Source organism: Arachis stenosperma, chromosome 8, assembly GCF_014773155.1.
Source record: "Arachis stenosperma cultivar V10309 chromosome 8, arast.V10309.gnm1.PFL2, whole genome shotgun sequence".
In the NCBI taxonomy this organism is placed as follows: Eukaryota; Viridiplantae; Streptophyta; class Magnoliopsida; order Fabales; family Fabaceae; genus Arachis; species Arachis stenosperma.
Window position 1 is genome coordinate 34,402,043 of NC_080384.1, and position 5,475 is coordinate 34,407,517.

A 5,475-nucleotide genomic window follows, 5' to 3' on the forward strand; every position below is an offset into this window, starting at 1 on the left:
TTAAATCGGATTTCCGTGTCACCGTCGCAGTTGCATCCGAACAGTTGGGCCTCAATCCGCTGTTTCGAGATGGTCTGTGAATATCTCGAACTGCCGGTGTCCGTGGATATCTTCCTCTTCTTCTTTACCTTCACAAACCCTTCCAAGGAGGGGAAGCACAAAAAAGGGTTCATGTCCTTCCGGTCTGCCCAGGGTCGGAAGATCTTTGGTTTGTTTGAAGATTCTTATCATGGGTTTAAGGACAAATATTTTAAGGTCCGCCCGGCCAAAGATCGTCACCCCTTCTGGTTGTCTTTGGAGGGGGTACGGCTCATCCCGACTTATTGGAGTTTCGGGGCAGGGGCCAATAGTTTTATTAAGGTAACTTATAGAGGCATGTCGGCGGTAGATAGGCAGATTGCCGAGGTGCTAATGGCAGTTTTTGGGAAGAATCCAGTAAATCCCCACCTCCTCATGGGTGACCGGGAGTCCGGCCGTAATTATATTTGTGAGGAGCTCTTTACTTTTCCCTTTACCTTTTTCCCTTTTATTGATATTGTGTCACGATTAACCGACTTTCTTTGTTTTCCTGCAGTGGATATGTCTGCGTCGGTGACGGGTCTTCCCGACTTGTTTCAAACCTTCCTTGGTGGCGGTGATGACGAGGAGGGCGACGAGCAACCTGCCCCCGAGGGGCCTGACGCTCCTCCGGAGGGCCAGGATGTTCCCGAGAAGAGGGCCGCAACCGGCGAGATCGGTACCTCGGCTCAGGGCGCCATGGTTGAAGGTGGTAAGGCGGCCCATGTCTCCCCTCTCCGCGAGGTGATCGGAACTGGGGGTTCCAAGCCCAACCCGGATGTTGAGGTGGAAGAGGTTTCTAAACCGAAAAAGAGAAAGAAGGCCTCCACGGCGTCGTCTAGCCCTGAGGGAGCCCTTACTGTCATGGAGAGGAATTTCGATGCGAGCAACTTCATAGATACCCAACTGGTCCCTGGTACTGAGGAGTACTTCCACGAGTCTTCTCTTGCCGGGCAAGCGAGGTGGATGTACCGAACACTTCTGCGAGGTGCCGTGATAGCCCGGAAGGCCGAGTTTGAGCTGTCCGGGATGGAGTCCCTCCGCAGGAGGTTGGAAGCTAGTGGGAAGGCCAATAATGAGTTGAAAAGTGAAGTGGAAACTCTCCGGGAACAGTTGACCCAATCTTCAGAAAAGTTGGATGCTGCCGAGAAGAAAGCCACCACTGCCGAGCAGAGAGCTACCGCCGCCGAACAAAAGGCAACAGCTGCCGAGAAGAAACAGAAAGAGTCGGACGCGACGATTGAACGCTTGGTCGAGCGTGAAATGGCTCTGGAAGGTCAGGTCGGCGTGGCGCAAAAGCGTATGGCCGAAGTTGAGGAAGAGAAGCGGGCCGTGGAGGCCGAGCTGTCGACATGGAAGGCGAAGTATAAGGACGTCATCAAACAGGGCAAGGGTGCCATCCTGGCTACCGAGGATGCCCTCAAAGCTCAAATTAAAATTGTTGCCCCTGAATTCGACACGTCGGCGATTGGTGTCCGCAAGGTTATTCAGGATGGCAAGGTTGTCGATGTCCCTCAGAAATGAGTCCTCTTCTTACAGTTTTAGCCGTTTTGTTTTGACTTGTAAACTATTTTAGTTTTAGCCGTTTTTGGCTCGCGAACAATTTGACGTTTTTGACGTTTTGCCGTTTTATCTTGGCTCGTTATCAACAACCGTTTTATCGTTTGCTCGTGTTGTCGTGATGAATTTCTCCTCATTTGTTTGGTTGTATTTCCGTTTCTTTTAACCGTTTTTGGTTTATCGTCGTCGCTTATATCAATGGCCTACGGCCTTTTGCGTAGTCGTTACGATTGTGGTTGACGGGTTCCCGGGGTGATCAGTCCCGGGAACGCGCGCCGTTGTTGGACGTGGTGCTTTATCTGGAAAATTAAGTGACAAGATAGGAGAGGAAATATGCACAAGTCTATCTTATTCGGTAGTTGTATAAAGGACTCGTAAGTCGCTATGAGTAGTTCAAAAGTTAAATTTGCAAATTAACTACTTAGCTAGCCTGGTCGGTTTGTCGGGCCTTCTTCTAGGAGTAGAATCTTCTTAGGTTGTCCGCATTCCATGTTCTCGGGACCTCTCTGCCGTCAAGTCTTTCTAGCTTGAACGCTCCTTTTCCCATCACTTTCCTGATTCTATAGGGGCCCTCCCAGTTAGCCGCTAGCTTGCCTTCTCCGGGGGTCGGCGGGCCGATATCATTCCGCCTTAGGACGAGGTCATTTGGCTCGAATTCCCTCTTGAGCACTTTGGTGTTGTAGCGCAGAGCCACCCTTTGTTTTAGCGCCGTTTCTGTCAAATGGGCCATTTCCCTGACTTCATCAATCAGGTCCTTTTCTACGGTTTCTTCCACTCCTTTCAGGAGCAACCGCGGACTTGGTTCCCCGATCTCCACAGGTATTACCGCGTCCACACCGTACGTTAGTCGGAAAGGAGTTTCCTTAGTGGATGACTGTTCCGTTGTTCGGTAGGACCAGAGAACCGCCGCTAGTTCATCGGCCCACGCACCCTTTTTATTGTCCAACCTCTTTTTCAGCCCTGAAAGGATAACCTTGTTGGTGGACTCCACTTGTCCGTTCGTCTGAGGGTGTTCTACCGAAGAGAACCATTGTCTTACACCCAGGCCGCTGAGAAATTCCGTGAACTTTTTGTCGGTAAACTGTGTGCCATTGTCCGAGATGACGACTTCCGGTATCCCGAACCGCGTTATCACCTGCCTCCACATGAATTTCCTGCAGTTGGCCGAGGATATGCTAGCTAGGGGCTCAGCTTCTATCCATTTGGTATAGTAATCAATTGCGACTATGAGATACTTGACTTGCCCAGGGCCGACCGGGAAAGGCCCCAAGAGGTCGACTCCCCACTGAGCGAATGGCCGGGAGGTCGTTAGCAGACTTAACTCGGAGGCCGGCGCTCTGGCAAAGTTGGCGTTCTGTTGGCACTTTACGCACTTTTTGACAAACTCTTTGGAATCTGCCACCATCGACGGCCAGTAGTACCCGGCTCGGATTAGTTTCCTTGCTAGGGCTTTGCCTCCGATGTGATGCCCACAGCAGCCCTCGTGGACTTCTCTGAGGACGTAGTCCGTCTGGTCGGGGTGCAGGCACTTTAGTAGGGGTTGACTGAGCCCTTTCCTGAACAGCTGTCCTTGGATGACGGCGTATTTGGCCGCTTCTCTTCTTAATTTCGCCGCATCCTTTTCATCACCAGGGACTTGGCCGTGTTCTAGGAAGTTGGTGATGGGGTCTAGCCACGAAGAACTTAGGGTTGTCATGTGTAGTGCAATTGCTGGTTCTCTCGTCATGCCTTGGATGAGAGACCGGTTCCCCTCTCCTGGCTTTGTGCTGGCCAACTTTGATAGAAGGTCTGCCCGTGTGTTCCTTTCTCTGGGTACGTGTTGGACCGTGACTTCTTCGAACTTTTGGCTCAATCTTTTAACCTTTTCCAAGTACTTCTGTAGCAGGGGGTCCTTGGCTTGGTAGCTGCCGTTTACTTGGGAAGTGACGACTTGGGAATCGCTGCATACTTCCAGTCTTCTTGCGCCGACCTCTGCCGCTAGGGCCAAGCCTCCTATGAGGGCTTCGTATTCTGCTTGGTTGTTCGAGATGGGAAACTCGAATCTAACCGACTGTTCGTATACAACCCCAATCGGGCTTTCCAGGATGATCCCGGCACCTCCGAAGGTCTGGTTGGAGGCTCCGTCCACATGGAGCTTCCACCGTGTACCCATGTCTCCGCCTGGGTCTCCTGTTACTTCAACCAAAAAATCCGCCATGGCCTGCGCCTTGATGGCTTGCCGGGGCTCGTACCGTATGTCATATTGAGAGAGCTCGATGGACCAAGTCATCATTCTTCCCGCCAGGTCGGGTTTCTGGAGAACTTGCCGGATCCCTTGGTCCGTTCTGACGACAACTTGGTGACTTTGGAAGTACTGTTTTAACCTTCTCGAGGAAGTTAGGAGTGCTAAGGCTAGCTTTTCCAACTTGCTATATCTTAATTCTGCTCCTTGCAGGGCCCTGCTTATGAAGTAGACTGGCTGTTGGGCTTTCCCTTCCTCCCGTACCAGTACTGCGGCCAGGGCTTCGCTTGTTATAGCGAGGTATAGGTATAGTGGTTCCCCGTCCCTTGGCTTCCCGAGAACGGGAGGTGCCGCCAGGATTTCTTTGAAGTGTTGAAAGGCTTCTTCGCAAGCGGGTGTCCACTCAAACGCCATCCCTTTCTTCATGAGGTTAAAAAATGGTAAGGCCTTCGTCGCCGAGGCTCCGAGGAACCGGGAAAGTGAGGTCAACCGTCCTGCCAACCTCTGGACGTCCTTGATACAGCCCGGGCTCTTCATCTGGAGTATTGCCTGGCATTTTTCCGGGTTAGCTTCTACCCCTCTCTGAGTTATCATAAATCCCAGGAACTTGCCGGCTTCCATGGCGAAGGCGCACTTGAGGGGGTTCAGCCTCATGCCGTGTTGACGGAGGGACGCAAACACACTTTCCAGGTCGTTTAAGAGGTCGTCGGGTCGTGTTGTTTTTGCCAGGATGTCGTCCACGTAAACTTCAACTGTTTTCCCTATGAGGTCGCGGAATATCCTGTTCATCAGCCTTTGATATGTTGCTCCCGCATTTTTCAAGCCGAATGGCATTACCTTATAGCAAAAAGTTCCTCCTGGCGTTATGAACGCCGTCTTGTCTTCGTCGGGACGGTGCATCGGTATCTGATTGTAACCGGAGTAGGCGTCCATGAAACTTAGATACCGGTATCCCGCCGCGGCGTCGACGAGTGCATCTATGTTGGGTAGGGGGAAGCAATCTTTGGGGCATGCTTTGTTAAGGTCAGAGTAGTCCACGCACATTCTCCACCTGCCATTGTGTTTTTTCACCAATACCACATTTGAGAGCCACGTCGAGTAGTCCACTTCCCGTATGAAGCCTGCTTCTAGGAGGCCGGCCGTTTGCTTGGCTACCTCCTCTGCTCTTTCCGCTGACATCTTTCTCCTCCGTTGAGCCACTGGGCGTGCTTCCGGCTTGACGGCTAGATGATGTGAGATGATTTTTGGATCTATGCCCGGCATGTCGGCTGGTGTCCAGGCGAACAAGTCCCTGTTGGCCCTTATCATTTCAATCAAAGGCTCCTTTAGCTCATGTGGTAGGTTCTTGTTAATGAATGTGAACTTTTCCTCTTCGTCACCGATTCTAAACTTCTCCAGGTCCCCTTCTGGGTCTGGCCTCGGCTTGTCCTCTATTCTGGCATCGAGGTCGGCTAGGAACACGCCGGATGCTTCCTTGGACTTCTTTCTCAGGGAAAGGCTGGCGTTGTCACAAGCGACCGCCGTCTCGAGGTCTCCTCTTATGGTCCCTATGGATCCATCATCGGTAACGAACTTCATAACTAGCAGCTTGGTGTTGATTATGGCTTCAAAATCATTGATTGTTTTTCTTCCCAAGA